General features: G+C 62.7%; 1 non-coding gene across 1 annotated transcript; it reads right to left on the bottom strand.

Moving 5' to 3' along the window:
- Positions 1-1,815, bottom strand: LOC142791971 (small subunit ribosomal RNA). The gene has a single exon (XR_012890550.1). It is a non-coding gene; the product is annotated as a small subunit ribosomal RNA (ribosomal RNA).
- Positions 1,816-13,092: the final 11,277 nt, after the last annotated feature.

The raw sequence follows: 13,092 nt of genomic DNA on the forward strand, positions 1-13,092 counted from the left end.
TAATGATCCTTCCGCAGGTTCACCTACGGAAACCTTGTTACGACTTTTACTTCCTCTAAATGATCAAGTTTGGTCATCTTTCCAACAGACCGGCGCAACCGAAAGGCCGCGCCGGACATCGGTCCGAAGACCTCACTAAATCATTCAATCGGTAGTAGCGACGGGCGGTGTGTACAAAGGGCAGGGACGTAATCAACGCGAGCTTATGACTCGCGCTTACTGGGAATTCCTCGTTCAAGGGGAACAATTGCAAGCCCCTATCCCAATCACGAAAGAAGTTCCACGGGTTACCCAGTCTTTTCAGACAGGGATAAAGACACGCTGCTTCCTTCAGTGTAGCGCGCGTGCGGCCCCGGACATCTAAGGGCATCACAGACCTGTTATTGCTCTGTTTCGTGCGGCTAGGAGCCGCTTGTCCCTCTAAGAAGGTTGTAAGGTGCTGGGAACCCCGCACCTATTTAATAGGCTAGAGTCTCGTTCGTTATCGGAATTAACCAGACAAATCGCTCCACCAACTAAGAACGGCCATGCACCACCATCCACCGAATCAAGAAAGAGCTCTCAATCTGTCAATCCTCCCAGTGTCCGGGCCGGGTAAGTTTTCCCGTGTTGAGTCAAATTAAGCCGCAGGCTCCACTCCTGGTGGTGCCCTTCCGTCAATTCCTTTAAGTTTCAGCTTTGCAACCATACTTCCCCCGGAACCCAAATACTTTGGTTTCCCGGAAGCTGCCCGCCGAGTCATTTGAGTAACTCAGGCGGATCGCTGGTTGGCATCGTTTATGGTCAGAACTAGGGCGGTATCTGATCGCCTTCGAACCTCTGACTTTCGTTCTTGATCAATGAAAACATTCTTGGCAAATGCTTTCGCAGTAGTTCGTCTTGCGACGGTCCAAGAATTTCACCTCTAGCGCCGCAATACGAATGCCCCCGTCCGTCCCTCTTAATCATTACCTCGTATTCCAAAAACCAACAGAACAGAAACGAGGTCTTGTTCTATTATTCCATGCAAGTTTATTCAGGCGACTCGCCTGCGTTGAGCACTCTAATTTTTTCAAAGTAAAAGCACCGGCCATCTCGAGGCACACAATGAAGTGCACCAAGAAAGAACCGGCATGATGTTCAGTCCGAGCCGTCGCATCGGGTAGATGCACTACTCGTCTGGAACTGAGATCCAACTACGAGCTTTTTAACCGCAGCAGCTTTAGTATACGCTATTGGAGCTGGAATTACCGCGGCTGCTGGCACCAGACTTGCCCTCCAATTGATCCTCGTTAAAGGATTTAGAGTGTACTCATTTCAATTACGGGGCCTCAAAAGAGTCCCGTATTGTTATTTTTCGTCACTACCTCCCCGTGCCGGGAGTGGGTAATTTGCGCGCCTGCTGCCTTCCTTGGATGTGGTAGCCGTTTCTCAGGCTCCCTCTCCGGAATCGAACCCTGATTCTCCGTTACCCGTAACAACCATGGTAAGCAAGTAACCTACCATCGAAAGTTGATAAGGCAGACACTTGAAAGAAACGTCGCCGGCTCGTGGCCATGCGATCAGCACAAAGTTATCCAGAGTCACCACACAATACGGGCCGAAACCCGATCGATCTTGGTCTAATAAAAGCACCCGTTACCCAAAGGGCTCCAGGCTCACTGCATGTATTAGCTCTAGAATTGCCACAGTTATCCAAGTAGGAAGAAACGATCTAAGGAACCATAACTGATTTAATGAGCCATTCGCGGTTTCGCCTTATTTCGGCATGTACTTAGACATGCATGGCTTAATCTTTGAGACAAGCATATGATTACTGGCAGGATCAACCAGGTAATCGTTCGACTGCGCGTCCGTCCTCGCCTTCGGCGGGCCGGACGCAGTCTGTGTGCGGCGGAGGCCACCTTCAGGCGCCCCAACACGCTTATTTTGCACTCCGAGATGACGGCGTTCGAGCTCGCTACGGCACAACCTTCCCGAAAGACGAGTGGGAGCCGTGCGGCAAGAAGCACGTTCATGCTCGCTCTTTTTCGTTGCATCGACTCGGTCGCGCCGTGCGGGTTGCCCAAGCCCGCTGCACTGTCGGTGGACCGGCCGGAACTAGCAACGGAGCCGAGACTGCAAAGCCGCCAGACGACGGGTCACGCCCGCGTCTTCGGCGCTTTCGCATCTGAATCGCCCGAGGACGACACGGAACACACCTCGATATCGTGGTAAAACGGCACCGTCCGACAACCAGCCCCTAACGCATCAAGCGGATGAGGCTGCAGACGACTGCCGTGGATTCCCCTGGAGCAGACCCGAGGACACGCTTGACGAGGCCGAAGCCCGCCGCATATCAGACACCCGGTCGCTTTCGCGTACGCCGCTCACGAGAACCCCCACATAATAGCAGCGATAAGTACCCAGACCTCCTTGGGCACTAATACGAGCGTACTCGAGAAAATTTCACCGCGGGTGTGCCCCGAAACGTGTGGCACGTTGAGCGTGCCACAAGTCTACGTCGCTCTCAAACCCGCCGAGGTCGTAGAATTTGCGACCCTACTCACGAAATTCCCACCGAGGATACGGCCGCAAACGTACCGCACCTTGGGTAGGCCACGAGTTTGTGCAACACTACGCTGACGGCACAGCACCGAGGTCGTGCGCGCACGCACGGGAAAATTCCGCCGCGGTTTCTGCCGAAAACGTGAGGCACCACGACTCTCCGCAAGTTCGCGTCGACTGCGAAAGACCGAAGTCGTGAACGACGTGTCCGCTACTCGCCGCCGACACGCTGGACACCAAACGTACAACGACTCGACGGCGTCGTAGAGGCCCACGACGCGGTTTTCCTTAACGACGTCTCGGCGTGGCACCGACAGGTTAGAACGGCCGACCAACGTTCCCTGTCCGCCGTTCGGCTCAGTCGAAGGGCTCGGCGACTTCGGCAACGCTGCGAAGCCGCACGGTGACGCACGCCATGTCCCCATTTTTTTTTTTTTTTCTTTCTGCGTCTGCCGGGGTGCCCCTATAATAGCAGCGATAAGCACCCAGACCGCCGTGGGTCGCTCGCCCCGGCTGACGTGGTTTTTCGTACTCCTGCGGCGGTCGCCGTCAAGCACGTCCAAATACGCTACTTTCGTGGGCGCATTCACGCTCTTTCGCTTCGCCGGAGTGCCAGCACTCACTCTGCCAAAAACGGCGAACATCCGAGCGGCGGTTCCCACTTTTGCGTCGGCGTCGCAAACCCCGCCCCGGCAGACGAGGTTTGCCGTACTCGTGCGACGGTGGCCGGCGGGCACGTCGAAAGACGCCGATATCGTGCGCGAATTGGCGCACCTTGGCTTCACCGGAGTGCCGCCACTGACTCCTCCAAAAACGGCGAAGATCCGAGCGGCGCTTCCCACTTTCGCATCGGCGTCCCGAACTCCGCCCCGGCTGACGCGGTTTACCGTACTCGTGCGACGGTCGCCGGCGAGCACGTGGAAAGACGCCGATATCGTGCCCGAATCGGCTCCGTTCGGCTTCGCCGGAGTGCCAGCACTGGCTCGGCGAAAGACGACGAACATCCGAGCGACGGTTCTCACTATTGCGTACGCGTCGCAAACCCCGCCCCGGCAGACGCACTTTGCCGTACTCGTGCGACGGTCGCCGGCGAGCACGTAGAAAGACGCCGATATCGTGCCGGAATCGGCCCCGTTTGGCTTCGCCGGAGTGCCAGCACTCACTCGGCCACAAACGGCGAACATCCGAGCGGCGGTTCCCACTTAGCCGTCGGCGTCCCGAACTCCGCCCCGGCAGACGCGGTTGCCGAGCTCGTGCGACTAGCGACCGCGAAGCCGTCTCGCGACGCCGCTTTCGTGCGCGGCTCCCACTGCGACCTGGGTCACCCGAGGTCGACGAGCAAGAAAGAATGTCGAAAAAAAATTTTTTTTTTTTTTGCGTCTGCCGGGGTGCCCCTATAATAGCAGCGATAAGCACCCAGACCGCCATGGGTCGCTCGCCCCGGCTGACGTGGTTTTTCGTTTTCCTGCGGTGGTCGTCGTCAAGCACGTCCAAACACGCCACTTTCGTGGGCGCATTCGCGCTCTTTCGCTTCGCCGGAGTGCCAGCACTCACTCTGCCAAAAACGGCGAACATCCTAGTGGCGGTTCCCACTTTTGCGTCGGCGTCGCCAACCCCGCCCCGGCATACGCGGTTTGCCGTACTCGTGCGGCGGTGGCCGGCGGGCACGTCGAAAGACACCGATATCGTGCGCGAGTCGATGCTTCTTGGTCTCGCAGGAGGGCCGCCACTCACTCCTGCAAAAACGGCGAAGATCCGAGCGGCGCTTCCCACTTTTTCGTCGGCATCGCAAACCTCGCCCCGGCAGACGCGCTTTGCCGTACTCGTGCGACGGTCGCCGGCGAGCACGTCGAAATACGCCGATATCGTGCCCGAATCGGCCCCGTTTCGCTTCGCCGGAGTGCCAGCACTCACTCGGCCAAAAACGGCGAACATCCGAGCAGCGGTACCCACTTAGCCGTCGGCATCCCGAACTCCGCGCCGGCTGACGTGGTTGCCGAGCTCGTGCGACTAGCGACCGCGAACGCGTCTCGCGACGCCGCTTTCGTGCGCGGCTCCCATTGCGACCTGGGTTACCCGAGCTCGACCAGCAAAAAAGAAGGTCGAAAAAAAATTTTTTTTTTCTGCGTCTGCCGGGGTGCCCCTATAATAGCAGCGATAAGCACCCAGACCGCCGTGGGTCGCTCGCCCCGGCTGACGTGGTTTTTCGTACTCCTGCAGCGGTCGCCGTCAAGCACGTCCAAATACGCCACTTTCGTGGGCGCTTTCGCGCTCTTTCGCGTCGCCGGTGTGCCAGCACTCACTCTGCCAAAAACGGCGAACATCCTAGTGGCGGTTCCCACTTTTGCGTCGGCGTCGCCAACCCCGCCCCGGCATACGCGGTTTGCCGTACTCGTGCGGCGGTGGCCGGCGGGCACGTCGAAAGACACCGATATCGTGCGCGAGTCGATGCTTCTTGGTCTCGCAGGAGGGCCGCCACTCACTCCTGCAAAAACGGCGAAGATCCGAGCGGCGCTTCCCACTTTTTCGTCGGCATCGCAAACCTCGCCCCGGCAGACGCGCTTTGCCGTACTCGTGCGACGGTCGCCGGCGAGCACGTCGAAATACGCCGATATCGTGCCCGAATCGGCCCCGTTTCGCTTCGCCGGAGTGCCAGCACTCACTCGGCCAAAAACGGCGAACATCCGAGCAGCGGTACCCACTTAGCCGTCGGCATCCCGAACTCCGCGCCGGCTGACGCGGTTGCCGAGCTCGTGCGACTAGCGACCGCGAACGCGTCTCGCGACGCCGCTTTCGTGCGCGGCTCCCATTGCGACCTGGGTTACCCGAGCTCGACCAGCAAAAAAGAAGGTCGAAAAAAAATTTTTTTTTTCTGCGTCTGCCGGGGTGCCCCTATAATAGCAGCGATAAGCACCCAGACCGCCGTGGGTCGCTCGCCCCGGCTGACGTGGTTTTTCGTACTCCTGCAGCGGTCGCCGTCAAGCACGTCCAAATACGCCACTTTCGTGGGCGCTTTCGCGCTCTTTCGCGTCGCCGGTGTGCCAGCACTCACTCTGCCAAAAACGGCCAACATCCGAGCGGCGGTTCCCACTTTTGCGTCGGCGTCGTAAACCCCGCCCCGGCAGACGCGGTTTGCCCTACTCGTTCGACGGTCGCCGGCGAGCGCGTCGAAAGACGCCGATATCGTGCGCTAATTGGCGCTCCTTGGCTTCTCCGGAGTGCCGCCACTCACTCCTCCAAAAACGGCGAAGATCCGAGCGGCGTTCTCCACTTTCGCATCGGCGTCCCGAACTCCGCCCGGGCTGACGCGGTTTACCGTACTCGTGCGACGGTCGCCGCCGGGCACGTCGAAAGACGCCGATATCGTGCCGTAATCGGCCCCGTTTGGCTTCGCCCGAGTGCCAGCACTCACTCGGCCAAAAACGGCGAACATCCGAGCAGCGTTTCCCACTTTCGCATCGGCGTCCCGAAGCCCGCCCCGGCAGACGCGGTTTGCCCTACTCGAGCGACGGTCGCCGGCGATCACGTCGAAAGGCGCCGAATTCGTGCACGAATCGATGCTTCTTGGTCTCGCAGGAGGGCCGCCACTCACTCCTGCAAAAACGGCGAAGATCCGAGTTGCGCTTCCCACTTTTTCGTCGGCGTCCCGAACTACGCCCCGGCTGACGCGGTTTACCGTACTCGTGCGACGGTCGCCGGCGGGCACTTCAAAATACGCCGATTTCGTGGGCGCATTCACGCTGTTTCGCTTCCCCGGAGTGCCAACACTCACTCTGCCGAAAGCGGCGATCATCCGAGCGGCGGTTCCCACTTTTGCGTCGGCTTCGCAAACGGCGCCCCGGCAGACGCGCTCGTGCGACGTACTCGTGCGACGGTCGCCGGCGAGCACGTCGAAAGACGCCGATATCGTGCTCGAATCGACCCCGTTTCGCTTCGCCGGAGTGCTGCCAGTCACGGCGCAGAAAACGGCGAACAAGTGTTTTTTTTTTTTTCCTAGAATTTGTGTTATAGAAGGCACATTTGATATCGGACGATAATTTTCAACTTTATCACGCGCACCGATTTTCGTGTAGAGGTTTGCAAGTTTATGGGAATTTCTCCACTTGGAATAATGCGATTTAGTAGTACTACGAGAACTTCATGGATGTACTCAAGGGTACGGGGCAAGTCAGTTACGTCAACACCTGCAGATTTTTTACACTTCAAACTGAAAATTGTTGGTTGTGAGTCCTCGTGTGATATTAAAGGCCGATTCGCTAACACATAGAACAAAGAAAGAAAGGAAGAAAAAACGCCCGCGCTCGCTCAAGAAACCTGGGTTCGCAACAAGTGGCAACAACAAGCAACCGAGCGAGTGCGCCAAAACCCGTGGCGGCCGAACAAACGCGAAGTCCCAACCGCGTCAGCCGGGGCGGCACGGGACAGGAAAAATCACTTCAGCCGGGGCGGCGGGGCACCGAATAAACCTCGTCACCTCGTCGCAGGATAAAAGAGGAAACAAAAAGTCTAAACAGCGTCTGCTGGAGCGAATGCGTAATAAAACAACAACAACAACAAAAAAAAAACACCCGCGCTCAAGAAGTCTGCAATCCTCACAAAAGGCGACTGTGACCGAGCAGCGTCAGCCGGGGCCGTGCGGAAACGGAAAAACCGCGACTACCGGGGCGTCGAGGCACCGAAAAATCCACTTCAGCCGCGGCGAAAAAAAAAAACAAAAAGAAAGACGGAGGGGGGGGGGGGAACCACGTCTGCCGGGGCGAAGGAAAAAAAAAACGCGTCTGCCGGGGCGAGCCCGGGTGCGGCACCACCGGGAAAACTGTGGCAAACAGACATGGCGATCGAGTGAGTGGGCCGCCAGCCAGGCTCAGCCAAAAAGTGCAAAGTCCGAACTGCGTCAGCCGGGGCGGCAAAAACCGCGTCAGCCGGGGCGGCGCAAAAAACCGCGTCTGCCGGGGCGGCACGAAACCGCGTCAGCCGGGGCGGGGCGAAAACTGCGTCAGCCGGGGCGAAAAGAAAAAAAAAAAACGCGTCTGCCGGGGCAAGCCCGGGTGCGGCACCACCGGGAAAACTGTGGCAAACAGACATGGCGATCGAGTGAGTGGGCCGCCAGCCAGGCACAGCCGAAAAGTGCAAAGTCCGAACCGTGTCAGCCGGGGCGACGCAAAAACCGCGTCAGCCGGGGCGGCGCGAAAACCGCGTCAGCCGGGGCGGCACGAAACCGCGTCAGCCGGGGCGGCGCGAAAACTGCGTCAGCCGGGGCGGCGCGAAAACCTCGTCAGCCGGGGCGAGCGAAAAGGGGGGGGGGGGGAACCACGTCTGCCGGGGCGAAAGAAAAAAAAAACGCGTCTGCCGGGGCGAGCCCGGGTGCGGCACCACCGGGAAGACTGTGGCAAACAGACATGGCGATCGAGTGAGTGGGCCGCCAGCCAGGCTCAGCCCAAAAAGTGCCAAGTCCGAACTGCGTCAGCCGGGGCGGCAAAAACCGCGTCAGCCGGGGCGGCGCGAAAACCGCGTCTGCCGGGGCGGCGCGAAAACTGCGTCAGCCGGGGCGAGCCCGGGTGCGGCACCACCGGGAAAACTGTGGCTAACAGACATGGCGATCGAGTGAGTGGGCCACCAGCCAGGCTCAGCCAAAAAGTGCCAAGTCCGAACTGCGTCAGCCGGGGCGGCAAAAACCGCGTCAGCCGGGGCGGCGCAAAAAAAACCGCGTCTGCCGGGGCGGCACGAAACCGCGTCAGCCGGGGCGGCGCGAAAACTGCGTCAGCCGGGGCGAAAGAAAAAAAAAAACGCGTCTGCCGGGGCGAGCCCGGGTGCGGCACCACCGGGAAAACTGTGGCAAACAGACATGGCGATCGAGTGAGTGGGCCGCCAGCCAGGCACAGCCGAAAAGTGCTAAGTCCGAACTGCGTCTGCCGGGGCGGCACGAAACCGCGTCAGCCGGGGCGGCGCGAAAACCGCGTCTGCCGGGGCGGCACGAAACCGCGTCAGCCGGGGCGGCGCGAAAACTGCGTCAGCCGGGGCGAGCCCGGGTGCGGCACCACCGGGAAAACTGTGGCAAACAGACATGGCGATCGAGTGAGTGGGCCGCCAGCCAGGCACAGCCGAAAAGTGCTAAGTCCGAACTGCGTCTGCCGGGGCGGCACGAAACCGCGTCAGCCGGGGCGGCGCGAAAACCGCGTCTGCCGGGGCGGCACGAAACCGCGTCAGCCGGGGCGGCGCGAAAACTGCGTCAGCCGGGGCGAGCCCGGGTGCGGCACCACCGGGAAAACTGTGGCAAACTGACATGGCGATCGAGTGAGTGGGCCGCCAGCCAGGCACAGCCGAAAAGTGCTAAGTCCGAACTGCGTCAGCCGGGGCGGCAAAAACCGCGTCAGCCGGGGCGGCGCAAAAAACCGCGTCTGCCGGGGCGGCACGAAACCGCGTCAGCCGGGGCGGCGCGAAAACTGCGTCAGCCGGGGCGAAAGAAAAAAAAAAAACGCGTCTGCCGGGGCGAGCCCGGGTGCGGCACCACCGGGAAAACTGTGGCAAACAGACATGGCGATCGAGTGAGTGGGCCGCCAGCCAGGCACAGCCGAAAGGTGCTAAGTCCGAACTGCGTCTGCCGGGGCGGCACGAAACCGCGTCAGCCGGGGCGGCGCGAAAACCGCGTCTGCCGGGGCGGCACGAAACCGCGTCAGCCGGGGCGGCGCGAAAACTGCGTCAGCCGGGGCGAGCCCGGGTGCGGCACCACCGGGAAAACTGTGGCAAACAGACATGGCGATCGAGTGAGTGGGCCGCCAGCCAGGCACAGCCGAAAAGTGCTAAGTCCGAACTGCGTCTGCCGGGGCGGCACGAAACCGCGTCAGCCGGGGCGGCGCGAAAACCGCGTCTGCCGGGGCGGCACGAAACCGCGTCAGCCGGGGCGGCGCGAAAACTGCGTCAGCCGGGGCGAGCCCGGGTGCGGCACCACCGGGAAAACTGTGGCAAACAGACATGGCGATCGAGTGAGTGGGCCGCCAGCCAGGCACAGCCGAAAAGTGCTAAGTCCGAACTGCGTCTGCCGGGGCGGCACGAAACCGCGTCAGCCGGGGCGGCGCGAAAACCGCGTCTGCCGGGGCGGCACGAAACCGCGTCAGCCGGGGCGGCGCGAAAACTGCGTCAGCCGGGGCGAGCCCGGGTGCGGCACCACCGGGAAAACTGTGGCAAACAGACATGGCGATCGAGTGAGTGGGCCGCCAGCCAGGCACAGCCGAAAAGTGCTAAGTCCGAACTGCGTCTGCCGGGGCGGCACGAAACCGCGTCAGCCGGGGCGGCGCGAAAACCGCGTCTGCCGGGGCGGCACGAAACCGCGTCAGCCGGGGCGGCGCGAAAACTGCGTCAGCCGGGGCGAGCCCGGGTGCGGCACCACCGGGAAAACTGTGGCAAACAGACATGGCGATCGAGTGAGTGGGCCGCCAGCCAGGCACAGCCGAAAAGTGCTAAGTCCGAACTGCGTCAGCCGGGGCGGCAAAAACCGCGTCAGCCGGGGCGGCGCAAAAAACCGCGTCTGCCGGGGCGGCACGAAACCGCGTCAGCCGGGGCGGCGCGAAAACTGCGTCAGCCGGGGCGAAAGAAAAAAAAAACGCGTCTGCCGGGGCGAGCCCGGGTGCGGCACCACCGGGAAAACTGTGGCAAACAGACATGGCGATCGAGTGAGTGGGCCGCCAGCCAGGCACAGCCGAAAAGTGCTAAGTCCGAACTGCGTCTGCCGGGGCGGCACGAAACCGCGTCAGCCGGGGCGGCGCGAAAACCGCGTCTGCCGGGGCGGCACGAAACCGCGTCAGCCGGGGCGGCGCGAAAACTGCGTCAGCCGGGGCGAGCCCGGGTGCGGCACCACCGGGAAAACTGTGGCAAACAGACATGGCGATCGAGTGAGTGGGCCGCCAGCCAGGCACAGCCGAAAAGTGCTAAGTCCGAACTGCGTCTGCCGGGGCGGCACGAAACCGCGTCAGCCGGGGCGGCGCGAAAACCGCGTCTGCCGGGGCGGCACGAAACCGCGTCAGCCGGGGCGGCGCGAAAACTGCGTCAGCTGGGGCGAGCCCGGGTGCGGCACCACCGGGAAAACTGTGGCAAACAGACATGGCGATCGAGTGAGTGGGCCGCCAGCCAGGCACAGCCGAAAAGTGCTAAGTCCGAACTGCGTCTGCCGGGGCGGCACGAAACCGCGTCAGCCGGGGCGGCGCGAAAACCGCGTCTGCCGGGGCGGCACGAAACCGCGTCAGCCGGGGCGGCGCGAAAACTGCGTCAGCCGGGGCGAGCCCGGGTGCGGCACCACCGGGAAAACTGTGGCAAACAGACATGGCGATCGAGTGAGTGGGCCGCCAGCCAGGCACAGCCGAAAAGTGCTAAGTCCGAACTGCGTCTGCCGGGGCGGCACGAAACCGCGTCAGCCGGGGCGGCGCGAAAACCGCGTCTGCCGGGGCGGCACGAAACCGCGTCAGCCGGGGCGGCGCGAAAACTGCGTCAGCCGGGGCGAGCCCGGGTGCGGCACCACCGGGAAAACTGTGGCAAACTGACATGGCGATCGAGTGAGTGGGCCGCCAGCCAGGCACAGCCGAAAAGTGCTAAGTCCGAACTGCGTCAGCCGGGGCGGCAAAAACCGCGTCAGCCGGGGCGGCGCAAAAAACCGCGTCTGCCGGGGCGGCACGAAACCGCGTCAGCCGGGGCGGCGCGAAAACTGCGTCAGCCGGGGCGAAAGAAAAAAAAAAACGCGTCTGCCGGGGCGAGCCCGGGTGCGGCACCACCGGGAAAACTGTGGCAAACAGACATGGCGATCGAGTGAGTGGGCCGCCAGCCAGGCACAGCCGAAAGGTGCTAAGTCCGAACTGCGTCTGCCGGGGCGGCACGAAACCGCGTCAGCCGGGGCGGCGCGAAAACCGCGTCTGCCGGGGCGGCACGAAACCGCGTCAGCCGGGGCGGCGCGAAAACTGCGTCAGCCGGGGCGAGCCCGGGTGCGGCACCACCGGGAAAACTGTGGCAAACAGACATGGCGATCGAGTGAGTGGGCCGCCAGCCAGGCACAGCCGAAAAGTGCTAAGTCCGAACTGCGTCTGCCGGGGCGGCACGAAACCGCGTCAGCCGGGGCGGCGCGAAAACCGCGTCTGCCGGGGCGGCACGAAACCGCGTCAGCCGGGGCGGCGCGAAAACTGCGTCAGCCGGGGCGAGCCCGGGTGCGGCACCACCGGGAAAACTGTGGCAAACAGACATGGCGATCGAGTGAGTGGGCCGCCAGCCAGGCACAGCCGAAAAGTGCTAAGTCCGAACTGCGTCTGCCGGGGCGGCACGAAACCGCGTCAGCCGGGGCGGCGCGAAAACCGCGTCTGCCGGGGCGGCACGAAACCGCGTCAGCCGGGGCGGCGCGAAAACTGCGTCAGCCGGGGCGAGCCCGGGTGCGGCACCACCGGGAAAACTGTGGCAAACAGACATGGCGATCGAGTGAGTGGGCCGCCAGCCAGGCACAGCCGAAAAGTGCTAAGTCCGAACTGCGTCTGCCGGGGCGGCACGAAACCGCGTCAGCCGGGGCGGCGCGAAAACCGCGTCTGCCGGGGCGGCACGAAACCGCGTCAGCCGGGGCGGCGCGAAAACTGCGTCAGCCGGGGCGAGCCCGGGTGCGGCACCACCGGGAAAACTGTGGCAAACAGACATGGCGATCGAGTGAGTGGGCCGCCAGCCAGGCACAGCCGAAAAGTGCTAAGTCCGAACTGCGTCAGCCGGGGCGGCAAAAACCGCGTCAGCCGGGGCGGCGCAAAAAACCGCGTCTGCCGGGGCGGCACGAAACCGCGTCAGCCGGGGCGGCGCGAAAACTGCGTCAGCCGGGGCGAAAGAAAAAAAAAAAACGCGTCTGCCGGGGCGAGCCCGGGTGCGGCACCACCGGGAAAACTGTGGCAAACAGACATGGCGATCGAGTGAGTGGGCCGCCAGCCAGGCACAGCCGAAAAGTGCTAAGTCCGAACTGCGTCTGCCGGGGCGGCACGAAACCGCGTCAGCCGGGGCGGCGCGAAAACCGCGTCTGCCGGGGCGGCACGAAACCGCGTCAGCCGGGGCGGCGCGAAAACTGCGTCAGCCGGGGCGAGCCCGGGTGCGGCACCACCGGGAAAACTGTGGCAAACAGACATGGCGATCGAGTGAGTGGGCCGCCAGCCAGGCACAGCCGAAAAGTGCTAAGTCCGAACTGCGTCTGCCGGGGCGGCACGAAACCGCGTCAGCCGGGGCGGCGCGAAAACCGCGTCTGCCGGGGCGGCACGAAACCGCGTCAGCCGGGGCGGCGCGAAAACTGCGTCAGCCGGGGCGAGCCCGGGTGCGGCACCACCGGGAAAACTGTGGCAAACAGACATGGCGATCGAGTGAGTGGGCCGCCAGCCAGGCACAGCCGAAAAGTGCTAAGTCCGAACTGCGTCTGCCGGGGCGGCACGAAACCGCGTCAGCCGGGGCGGCGCGAAAACCGCGTCTGCCGGGGCGGCACGAAACCGCGTCAGCCGGGGCGGCGCGAAAACTGCGTCAGCCGGGGCGAGCCCGGGTGCGGCACCACCGGGAAAACTGTGGCAAACA

Source organism: Rhipicephalus microplus, unplaced genomic scaffold (genome assembly GCF_043290135.1).
Source record: "Rhipicephalus microplus isolate Deutch F79 unplaced genomic scaffold, USDA_Rmic scaffold_200, whole genome shotgun sequence".
NCBI lineage: Eukaryota > Metazoa > Arthropoda > Arachnida > Ixodida > Ixodidae > Rhipicephalus > Rhipicephalus microplus.